The sequence below is a fragment of the Schistocerca piceifrons genome, chromosome 8 (assembly GCF_021461385.2).
Source record: "Schistocerca piceifrons isolate TAMUIC-IGC-003096 chromosome 8, iqSchPice1.1, whole genome shotgun sequence".
NCBI lineage: Eukaryota > Metazoa > Arthropoda > Insecta > Orthoptera > Acrididae > Schistocerca > Schistocerca piceifrons.
Window position 1 is genome coordinate 113,010,642 of NC_060145.1, and position 11,908 is coordinate 113,022,549.

At 44.5% G+C, this 11,908-nt stretch overlaps 3 non-coding genes across 3 annotated transcripts; 2 read left to right on the forward strand and 1 right to left on the reverse strand.

Moving 5' to 3' along the window:
• Window positions 1-3,165: 3,165 nt before the first annotated feature.
• Window positions 3,166-3,240, reverse strand: Trnas-uga. Its single transcript has one exon. It is a non-coding gene; the product is annotated as a tRNA-Ser (tRNA).
• A 390-nt stretch (window positions 3,241-3,630) lies between these two features.
• On the forward strand, window positions 3,631-3,705 carry Trnas-uga. The gene has a single exon. It is a non-coding gene; the product is annotated as a tRNA-Ser (tRNA).
• Window positions 3,706-11,396: 7,691 nt separating this feature from the next.
• On the forward strand, window positions 11,397-11,585 carry LOC124712781. The gene has a single exon (XR_007005605.1). It is a non-coding gene; the product is annotated as a U2 spliceosomal RNA (small nuclear RNA).
• Window positions 11,586-11,908: the final 323 nt, after the last annotated feature.

Below are 11,908 nucleotides of genomic sequence, written 5' to 3' on the forward strand. Positions count from 1 at the left end.
GTTCGCAAACTTACTTTTGGGGGGAGCGCGCAGTTTATGAAGTAAAGTCACCACGGCCGCATTAACCCTTTCGCCGCTACAGAGACGTGCTCCCCGCATTCGCGATGTGCACGATTTTGTCATCACTGCACTGCTCGCCTGTGCAGACACATGGTGTTTCGACTGCTTTGACACACTTTATCATTCGACTTCACAAAAACTATTTGGCACAAAAATTTGATTTTTACACATCTTCTTGACCGATACCTTCCCCCCGTAAATGACTTAATTTTGTTTCGATGTTCAACGCAGTTATTGTGCAGCATTAGATGTAGTAAACCATTGCAGGAAATTTGGAAGAGTTTGCAGAGGTAAAAGTCCGTAGTGTATACTTTCCATATGGTCGATTTTAGTTGCCACTAGAAATTTCAAAAAATTACATTCAGACGAATCAAATTCATGAAGTAAGACACTTCGTTATTGTTTTTAAATAAAGAAAATATTAAGCAACGAACAAGGTTTAAACTTAGAACCTTTTGCTCAGCAGCCATACACTTTTACCATTACGCTACCGTAGCTCGTCATTCAATACATCTCCCGGAGGACTTGAAGATATCACGCAAAATACCGACAAACACTGCTGGTATGACTATGAATTACTCACGTTTTGTCGAAGTACAATAGGAAATAAACAATTACCGCTGTTCTTTATTGCGAATAAGCGGTTAGTGAGAATGATACAAACACCTTTCCTTGCTGTCGCCCGAATTAGGAGGCTTATTGCTTGTTTGCTTTAATTAATTAATAGAATATGATGCAATTGGTATACGAGGGCAGTTCAATAAGTAATGCAACACATTTTTTCTCTGAAACAGGGGTTGTTTTATTCAGCATTGAAATACACCAGGTTATTCCCCAATCTTTTAGCTACACAACACTATTTTTCAACGTAATCTCCATTTAATGCTACGGCCTTACGCCACCTTGAAATGAGGGCCTGTATGCCTGCACGGTACCATTCCACTGGTCGATGTCGGAGCCAACGTCGTACTGCATCAATAACTTCTTCATCATCCGCGTAGTGCCTCCCATGGATTGCGTCCTTCATTGGGCCAAACATATGGAAATCCGACGGTGCGAGATCGGGGCTGTAGGGTGCATGAGGAAGAACAGTCCACTGAAGTTTTGTGAGCTCCTCTCGGGTGCGAAGACTTGTGTGAGGTCTTGCATTGTCATGAAGAAGGAGAAGTTCGTTCAGATTTTTGTGCCTACGAACACGCTGAAGTCGTTTCTTCAATTTCTGAAGAGTAGCACAATATACTTCAGAGTTGATCGTTTGACCATGGGGAAGGACATCGAACAGAATAGCCCCTTCAGCGTCCCAGAAGACTGTAACCATGACTTTACCGGCTGAGGGTATGGCTTTAAACTTTTTCTTGGTAGGGGAGTGGGTGTGGCGCCACTCCATTGATTGCCGTTTTGTTTCAGGTTCGAAGTGATGAACCCATGTTTCATCGCCTGTAACAATCTTTGACAAGAAATTGTCACCCTCAGCCACATAATGAGCAAGCAATTCCGCACAGATGGTTCTCCTTTGCTCTTTATGGTGTTTGGTTAGACAACGAGGGACCCAGCGGGAACAAACCTTTGAATATCCCAACTGGTGAACAATTGTGACAGCACTACCAACAGAGATGTCAAGTTGAGCACTGAGTTGATTGATGGTGATCCGTCGATCAACTCGAACGAGTGTGTTCGCACGCTCCGCCATTGCAGGAGTCACAGCTGTGCACGGCCGGCCCGCACGCGGGAGATCAGACAGTCTTGCTTGACCTTGCGGCGATGATGACACATGCTTTGCCCAACGACTCACCGTGCTTTTGTCCACTGCTAGATCACCGTAGACATTCTGCAAGCGCCTATGAATATCTGAGATGCCCTGGTTTTCCGCCAAAAGAAACTCGATCACTGCCCGTTGTTTGCTACGCACATCCGTTACAGACGCCATTTTAACAGCTCCGTACAGCGCTGCCACCTGTCGGAAGTCAATGAAACTATACGAGACGAAGCAGGAATGTTTGAAAATATTCCACAAGAAATATCCGGTTTTTTCAACCAAAATTGGCCGAGAAGAAAAATGTGTTGCATTACTTATTGAACTGCCCTTGTAAATAATGCTTTTTCCAAACTTTCTATAAAAGAAAGTCTGCTATCAAGATATTGCTTTTGTTCAGTTACTTTATTTATGACTGAACGTTTCTAAAACTGAAGACACTCGTCGTGCTCTGCACTGCAGTCGAGCTCTGGCAACGTCGTTCTCTGTTCATTGGCTGACTGTGATTTGTGACGTGAGATGCGCAGAACGAACCTAAACTCGGCCGCCGTCATAAATGACGCGCACTTTAGTCTCGGTCGCTGTCGATAATGCTATCGTGGCGTGACACCAGAATATACTTTGCGAACTTTTAACATTTCAGCCTCTCCTCCTCATACCGCTAGGACTAGCGGTCTAAGTAAATAAACCAGAACAAAAAAGGGAAATTTGCTGGAGGGATCAGAAAATGTGGTGGGAGGCATTTTCAGCCGTCGCGACAAGTGAATTACTGCGGCCTTCGGTGCGTCAGTGACTGCGGTGAGCGTGCCTTGTTCATCCCCAGAGTTTCCAACACGCAGAATGTGAAAGGAACCAGGCGCGTACCCTTTTTTTTTTGTGAGAGCGATATGTTATGCGTTGCGGTCTGCCCGGGCCCCCGCGACGCAGCGCGGATTCGCGTCCGGTCACGTCTCGCGGCGGCCGTGCGTCATGCTTGTTCCGCCGTCCCTCGCCACCCTCACCCAACCCGCGTCCACAGCCCTAGCATTGCCCTGCGACGCAGGGCTCAATATTTAAAACGTCCGACTAGCACGGAAATGGCGTGCGCTCGCTTTCCCTGCTCTGGCAGACGCGTTAACCGTCTGATCTCTCGTTTCTAAAATTAAAATCTGGTGTGTCCGCCGCTGGCGGGCACAAGTAGACATCCCAGATACAGGGAACAAACGGAAGTTTATTGTACACGATTTTCAGAGCTGAAAGGAAGGGGAAACTACTGCCGTAATTCCACACTGAAACAAAAGCAACCATAATGAGATATTCACTCTGCAGCGGAGTGTGCGCTGATATGAAACTTCCTGGCAGATTAAAACTGTGTGCCGGACCGAGACTCGAACTCGGGACCTTTGCCTTTCACGGGCAAGTGCTCTACCAACTGAGCTACCCAAGCACCACTCACGTCCCGTCCTCACAGCTTTACTTCTGCCAGTACCTCGTCTCCTACCTTCCAAACTTTACAGAAGCTCTCCTGCGAACCTTGCAGAACCAGCACTCAGTTGGTAGAGCACTTGCCCGCGAAAGGCAAAGGTCCCGAGTTCGAGTCTCGGTCCGGCACACAGTTTTAATCCGCCAGGAAGTTTCATATCAGCGCACACTCCACTGCAGAGTGAAAATCTCATTCTGGAAACATCCCCCAGGCTGTGGCTAGGCCATGTCTCGGCAATATCCTTTCTTTCAGGAGTGCTGGTTCTGCAAGGTTCGCAGGAGAGCTTCGGTAAAGTTTGGAAGTTAGGAGACGAGGTACTGGCAGAAGTAAAGCTGTGAGGACGGGGCGTGAGTCGTGCTTGGGTAGCTCAGTTGGTAGAGCATTTGCCCGTGAAAGGCAAAAGTCCCGAGTTCGAGTCTCGGTCCGGCACACAGTTTTAATCTGCCAGGAAGTTTCAAAAGCAAACATGGTTCTTCAATAAGTGAAACAAAATCGATGCGTATCCTTCAGTAAGTGACACGAAATAACTAATGGTTCGTAAATGACGGAACCACTTAAACTTCCACAATCACAAAGTAAATAAATAAGACAAACTGTCTAGTATCTTCTGTCTCGGGTTCTTCGACCGACGTTCATCTGATGATTTTACTGACGTTTCGCCAGCACGAGTGGCTGGCATTGTCAAAGCTTCACCCTCCATTGCCAGTGGTGAACTGGAGCCGAGCTCGCGGCCGCAGACTATATGTACCTGGCGCGCCAACGTCCGAGGGCTTCTCCGCGGTAATTTCCGATGCAGTTCTCATCTTGCTGCCTGCGACGGTCGTTCGCTGCAGTACGGGAAGCCAGGATCCGTTTACTTTAAGGCTTTCCTCTTTCTTGTTGAAACTGTTCGCGTGTTTTTGTATTGAGGGGATGACCGACACATACATAAAGGACTGAGGATATTTCATTGATAAATTGAAGAAACTGAAACTTGCACCAAACGACACCCTGGTCAGCTTTGATGTTGTTTCTTTGTTTACGAAAGTGCCACTCAGTGACTCTCTGGAACACATCGGTTCTGTCTCGTGATGGCTGGGTGTTGTGTGCTGTCCTTAGGTTAGTTAGGTTTAAGTAGTTCTAAGTTCTAGGGGACTGATGACCATAGATGTTAAGTCCCATAGTGCTCAGAGCCATTTGAACCATTTTTTTTTTTAACACATCGGTTCCATTTTCCCGCAAGACATCACAAAGCTCTTCCATGCATATCTCACCACGACCTATTTCACGTGGAATGGCAATTTCTACGAACAGCTGGAAGGCGTCGCCATGGGTAGTCCTCGAAGTCCAGTGGTGGCCAACTTCTTCATGGAACATTTCGAGCCGGCCGAAGCGGCCGCGCGGTTCTGGCGCTGCAGTCTAGAACCGCGAGACCGCTACGGTCGCAGGTTCGAATCCTGCCTCGGGCATGGATGTGTGTGATGTCCTTAGGTTAGTTACGGTTTAACTAGTTCTAAGTTCTAGGGGACTAATGACCTCAGCAGTTGAGTCCCATAGTGCTCAGAGCCATTTGAACCATTTTTGAACATTTCGAAGCACAGGCACTGGACTTGGCGACTTGTAAATCTAAAGTGTGGTCAGGTACGTCGATGATACTTTCGTTGTGTGACTCTATGGTGAAGAACAGCTCGGTGACTTCCTAAGACACTTGAACAGTCTCCACGCCAACATAAAATTTACCATGGAAATAGAAAAGGACAAAAAACTGCCGTTTCTAGTTGTGCTGGTCCCAAGGAATGGCGTAAATCTGGGACACAGCGTGTATATAAAACCGACACACACAGACCGATACCTGCACAAACTATCAAACCACCACCGGAAATGACCGCGGAGAAGCCCTCGGACGTTGGCGCACCAGGTACATATAGTCTGCGGCCGCGAGCTCGGCTCCAGTTCACCACTGGCAATGGAGGGTAAAGCTTTGACAATGCCAGCCACACGTGCTGGCGAAATGTCAGTAAAATCATCAGATGAACGTCGGCCGGAGAACCCGGGACAGAAGCCAATAGGCAGTTTCTCAAGTGACCACCAAAGCCTTAACAATTTTGTAAATAAATAAGTTCCATGATATATGAAACAGCTACTCACGCTTCATTGAACACAATCTGAGACCGTTAAGACCTTACCGTTAAAAACAGTGAACTAAGTTTCTGTAATGCTGAGGCTTGAAGTCCTAGTAACCTTAGGTAAAACGAAAAAATAAGTTTCTCACTTCAGATTTAAAACCAAAGTCCAAATCCAAGCTCTAGTCAAGAAAAATATACATTTGACATTCCTTTTGGTGTACTTCACTGGAGAAGGATTTCGAGCCAACAGTAATGAAATATCCAAATCCGTCAACAATAGAAACGTCCATTCTGACGCCATCTTGCTGGCTGAGAGAACGACAGTACCGTTATACCAACTATCTACGAGCAGATCGCTGACCACAAGAGTGCCAGCTGTGGAAACAGCGTGCTGTGCGGAGGTCGAGGACCCAGTACTTGGCGTGGCGTAGTGGAGATACTCAGGTTGCCGGCTATGAAGGAGCTACTCTCCAGATCTCGTGTACTGGCATAAACAGCTGCCTCATGGATGGATATGTGTGGGCCTATTTTTGGCACGTGACGTTGAGGATGCATGAAGAGGCGCAGTTTGCCAGTTATCTTTGCTGCCGCCATGTACACTGCCAGTGTGCTGTTGACGCCCTCTGCTGTTCTGACCACAGAGTTCTGGGATTGCAAAGTTCCTTGTTGTCTGCACTGTAGGGGCTGAGCTCGCTGCAGTCCACATGATGAATGAGTTGTGCCGTAGTACCATCGGTGCCTGATGATGTCTAGGCTGACATGGATCAGTCCAATAAAATATCACTAGTTGATATTTTTTGTGATCTTTCCAAGACAATTGATTGTATAGATGATGATATTCTTTTCGAAATACTTTCAAGTTGTATGCAGTTGATGGATTTACAAACAACTGATCTGAATCATACTTAATAAACAGAGTGGAAAATATTTTGGTGAGTAATTAAAATAACGTAGGAAGGAGAGAAAATTTTAGTGGCAGGGAAGAAGTCATAAAGGAGTCCCACAGGGTTTAATTTCGGGTTCTCTTTTTCTCCTTGTTCTAATACTTCGCTACCAGGCACTCAGAACCGTATGACACTTTCCCAGAAACCATACATGTACAATTTATTTAAATGTGTGCTTCGCTCTGAAATGGTTGCCATGTTTAAAAGACTGACAGCAAGAGGGACGCTGGCCTATCCCCAACACCTGGGAACAATGGAGTGAAGCACAGGCTTTACCATAACAAATGTGGTATCAACGTTCCATAGCCCACTTGTTAGGGGTTGCAGTGATCGACCGCAGTCCGTATTAGTATCACTGGACCCGCGAGTCGCGATCAGCTTCGCTAGCGCCGCTCCGCGGCTTGCATCAAGTTTCCAGCGAGCTCTCGTCCACTCTTGCTCGGGACGTCAAGTGGAAAGTTAGCATAGCCTTCAGCTGATAGAAAGTAACCTCTAACAAGGCGCTTAGTAACGTATGACGAAAGTGAGGCCTCAATAGCTATCTATTTATAATTATATGTATGCAGCCAAGAAGAATCCTATAGAACCAGTTAAGTACAATATATATTATTTTTTACCAGCGACTTCTAATTATTTTAGTCGTTGCATATCCAGACCATGCAGCCAGCATCTTATCGACTGTCTGTCGCTTGCGCCATGGTCCCGCATTGTGCGCGGGGTTGGCATGGTTAAATCGGATTTGGCATGTTAATGCGAAGGGGTGGCCAGATGCCCTCCTTGGCGCCACCCCGTACCCCCCTGGACGGAATCTGAGTAGCCCATCTGTCTGCTTCTAGTGTAAATCATGGAAAAGTGCGGATGTGTGTCAAATGTCTGTGAGTCGTGTAACTGAGGCGCGACGTGGGGACCAGCCCGGTATTCACCTAGAGGGATGTGGAAAACCACATCCAGGCTGGTCGGCACACCAGCAAACCTGCTGTGATTTATATGTTTCTATTTAGCATTGGCCACCAGTCAACACTGGCGACGACTCGTTCGTCGTCATCATAACAACAAACATGTGCGTTTATTGTTGGATTGCAGCCTTCTTCACAGTGCCCAGTAGTGAGACAGCAGCCATCGCTGTGAGATGAAACAAGAAGGGGTTGCCGTGAGAATGATACAAGAGCACTCAGGTTATGTGGCTGCCACATTTTTTTTCCATTTCAGTTCGTGCTTTTTGTTATCCAATTTAGTATTCTTCAGTATTCTTCTGTGACACCAAATTTAAATGCTTATATTCTGCGTCTGTCTGTATTATGTATTGTCTACGTTTTACTGTCATATGAGGTTGTACCACAGGCAGCAACTTTCAGGGAAGATTTCATAATAATCAGTGTTATATCATATACTAGAAAATTCTTCTTGAAAAACGCTTAACTTGATATCTTCTGTCAACATTTTATATCCTCTTCAATTTTGTCATCGTCAGTTATTTTGCCTCCCAAGAAGAAAAACATGCCTGCTGCTGTCTCTGCTCCTCTCAGTATTTCCTGAAATACTGCAACAACATTGCATTAACCTTGTTTTAATTTTGTTGATGTTCACCTTATAACTTTTTTCAAGACAATATCCATTTTGGCCAGCTGCTCATCCAATTCCTTTGCTGTTTGCGGGAGAACTACAATGTCATCGACAAACCTCAGAGTTTTTGTTACGGCTCCTAGAACTTCAATTTTCTTTCCAAATTTAACTTTTTTCTTTCTTTGCACAATGTACAGGCTGAATAACATGATTGTAGGCTACTAACATGTCTCCCTCCCTTCTCAACCACAACTGTCACCCTGTCACGTCCGACAATTACAGCTGTAGTCTGTTTTTTTCACGCAAGTTGTAAATAATATTTCCGTTTCCTATATTTTATCTCTGTTTGCTTCAAAATTTCAGAATTTTTTTAGGTCAACATTATGAAAAACTAAGTCTACAATTACTACAAATGTAAATTTGTATTTCTTCAGTGGTTTAGAGAGTTGTGCAAGAACTAGACCTTGGTCTAGAAACAGTCCATCGTAGAGTACTGGAACTACGGAATGTCCACAGGATTGGACATAGGTGTGGCACGATCCAGTTCCTACGAAATGTTGTAAGACAGAACCATCTGGCTGACCTCAAATTCCATTGGCATTTTATGATTGTTTACAATGACATTTTTGGAAACCGAGGAAAGAGGAACTCAAATCGATATTTCTTGACTTCCGCACAGTCTTTTAGTAAAGGAAATAAGGGCTTACAGAGTATCTGGACAGACTGTTTTGAACACTGCGTATCATACAGAACCCAGCACGTCGTTTTTCATTGGGAGACTCGCTCTGGACGAAGATAGCTATTTGTTTCAGTAAATGATGTCTGATACAGTCGTTATTGTTGACGGACACTATTTTTACGTTTCTGAAGCTATTCGCTGATAACATAGTTGTAGACACGGAAGAAACAACATTCTAAAATCTTAACGCAATTGCCGGCCGATGTGGCCGAGCGGTTCTAGGCGTTTCAGTCCGGAACCACGCGGCTGCTACGGTCGCAGGTTCAAATCCTGCCTCGAGCATGGATGTGTGTGATGTCCTTAGGTTAGTTAGGTTTACATACTACTAAGTCTAGGGGACTGATGACCTCAGGTTTTAAGTCCCATAGTGCTCAGAGCCATTTTCGTAACGCAATTCAGGGAGAGTAGAAGATAACCAGTGCCTGGTATAAATCCAGACGGCTGACTCTGAATATAAGTAAAGCTAATTTAATGCATCTAAATAGCAGCAAAACCAGATACCGTTTAGATACATCGTCAGTGGTCAAGAACTGCTGTCGCTTGCGGCTGTCATTCTAGAGTATCTCTCTGGAGCAGTGTAACATGGAACGGCCGCATGAACACAGATGTGACGAACGCACATGTCAGAATCAGTCCATAGAAATGAAATTAAATGATCGTATGGCATTGTTGGCCGGGAGGCATAGAAAGTGTGGTTGACGAACCAAGGAGATCTCTTCACAGCACCCGCCACCCGATACGAATCTCGAATCATAGATGAGCTCTCCACCCTCAGTGAATCTCATTCCTCCTCCAGCATGAAACACTGTTGCTCTTTGTCTACAACTTTCATTTTTCCGCACATCTTGTTCCTCAATATGCAGCCAACACTCATTGACCATTTAGTGCGCAAGCAGCCATGTTTCATCAGTATAGAGAATGGGTGTGCATCACATACAGAAACATAAACTCAAATCAATGCAACGATGCCAAATATAAACTGTTATGCCTGTCCTGGAATGTCTACTCCCCTCAAAAAAAAAAAAAAAAAAAAAAAAAAAAAAAAAAAGACGACAAATGGCCATGTAAAAGGGTTTAAGGAACAAACAATAAGAGAAAAACGAAAAAGTAAAATATAAAAACGAAAACATATAAAATGACAATAATATTAACCATCACTAGGACAATAGATTAATAGAATAAAATGTCTTTTTTTTTAAATGTATCGTTGTTAAAATATTTAAATAAATATATATGGTTACAAAAAAAAAAAAAAAAGTCTACCCTCGAGTGAAAATTTTACTTTCTTTATTTTCGCAAAGTTATGATCTGTCCGTTCGTTCACTGACGTCTCTGTTCTCTATAATAAGTTTAGTGTCTGTGTTTTACGACCGCACCGCAAAACCGTGCGATTAGTAGACGAAAGGACGTGCCTCTCCAATGGGAACCGAAAATATTTGATCGCAAGGCCATAGGTCAACCGAATCCTCCACAGGAAAACACGTCTGATATATTCTATACGACACTGGTGACGGCATGTGCGTCACATGACAGGAATATGTTGTCGACCCACCTAACTTGTACACTTGGCGAATGGGTAAAAAGATTCTTCTACCTTGCCCGATTTAGGTTTTCTTGTGGATGTGATAATCACTCCCAAAAAAGTGATGAAAACATAAGAGTTTGACACATAAACTGCAACAACTGAATGCAACACTTTCACAGTCGCTCAGTTTTTCCTGTGCTCTGTCAAAACATATGTTTTTAGTGTTTTCAAATTTTTCCGTGTGTAAACCGTCAAATCCTGCATATGTCCAAGCATATGTCCTGGAATTTTGGAGAGCGAAGTTGATTTTGTGTGAGTGCCTGAACTTTGATAATTGTCTGAAAATAAAAAGTTAAAATTTTTAATCTAGGGAAGACTTGAACCAAGGACCTTTTGTTCCGCAGCTGCTCACGCTAACCACGGGACCACGGCGCTCCTGAGCTCGCATTATCCTTGATGCTGACTATCTTGCACAAGGACTACTCAGTTTGTATATTATATTTATTTTTCTCCTAGTTCCACACAACTTCTTCCTGTTTTCTCGAGTGATATGTGTTCAGTTTTTCAAGGCCTATCCACTGTGCCAACTTATAACTAAATCTGAGGGGGGGGGGGGGGGTGCGATGGGGAGGTTCCCTTGGAAGATAGCACCTTTACTAACAGTACAATGTGTAAGCAGGCATGGTTCAAATGGCTCTGAGCACTATGGGACTAAACTTCTGAGGTCATCAGTCCCCTAGAACTTAGAATTACTTAAACCTAACTAACCTAAGGACATCACACACATCCATGCCCGAGGCAGGATTCGAACCTGCGACCGAAGCGGTCGCGCGGTTCCAGACTGTAGCGCCCAGAACCGTTCGGCCACCCTGGCCGGCAATTGGATTCTTAACATGTTTCTCGTTTTATCTCATTGTTCTAAGAAAGCGTGCACGCCGTGCTACAATGTCTTCCATTTCAACCAGAAATATTCTTCATTTTTACATATTTTAAAACGAAATGCGATGTCCTTCACAATTTTCCAGGATTTTATACATTTCCCTTGGAAATTAATGTCTGTATCCTCTTTCACACAGCTGTAAAGCTTTCGAAGGGTGGGTATTTCCTTTTCATGGTCGTAATATTCTAGGCCCTTCAGTCCGGATCCGCGCTGCTGCTACGGTCGCAGGTTCGAATCCTGCCTTGGACATGGATGTATGTGATGTCCTTAGGTTAGGTTTAAGTAGTTCTAAGTCTAGGAGACTGATGACCTCAGATGTGGCTAAGATCAAAGTGTAGTATCTCTTCTTATCAGCTTAATATCTGATACGTCCTGCATCGCAGGACCAGAATATTAAACTCATTTTTGGCTCATGACGGAGTGTTAGGGGCTTGCTCCACCTCTGTCGCGGGTTGGCCCGGCATTGCAGTACCGCCGGGATCGGCCCACCTAAAATTAATTAAAACACAGCCTGAAATGGGTTAATATTCTGCAGTGATCAGGTATTCCGCTGGTAGCAAAACTTGTTGTAGTTGTCGATGTGCCCACTAAGTCTAGGAGACTGATGACCTCAGATGTTAAGTCCCATAGTGCTTAGAGCCGTTTGAATCGTAATATTCTAAGAGCTTTCAGCCGTGTAAACCCTTTCCTACTCTTGCTGCTGCTTTCCCCACAGCTCTTTTTAACGGTATTAGCAAATGTTCCTTCTTTTTCTTCTCGACACAACTGAACTCCGCTGTTTACCAACGCTTTTTTTATTTGAGCGCACTCTTCAATA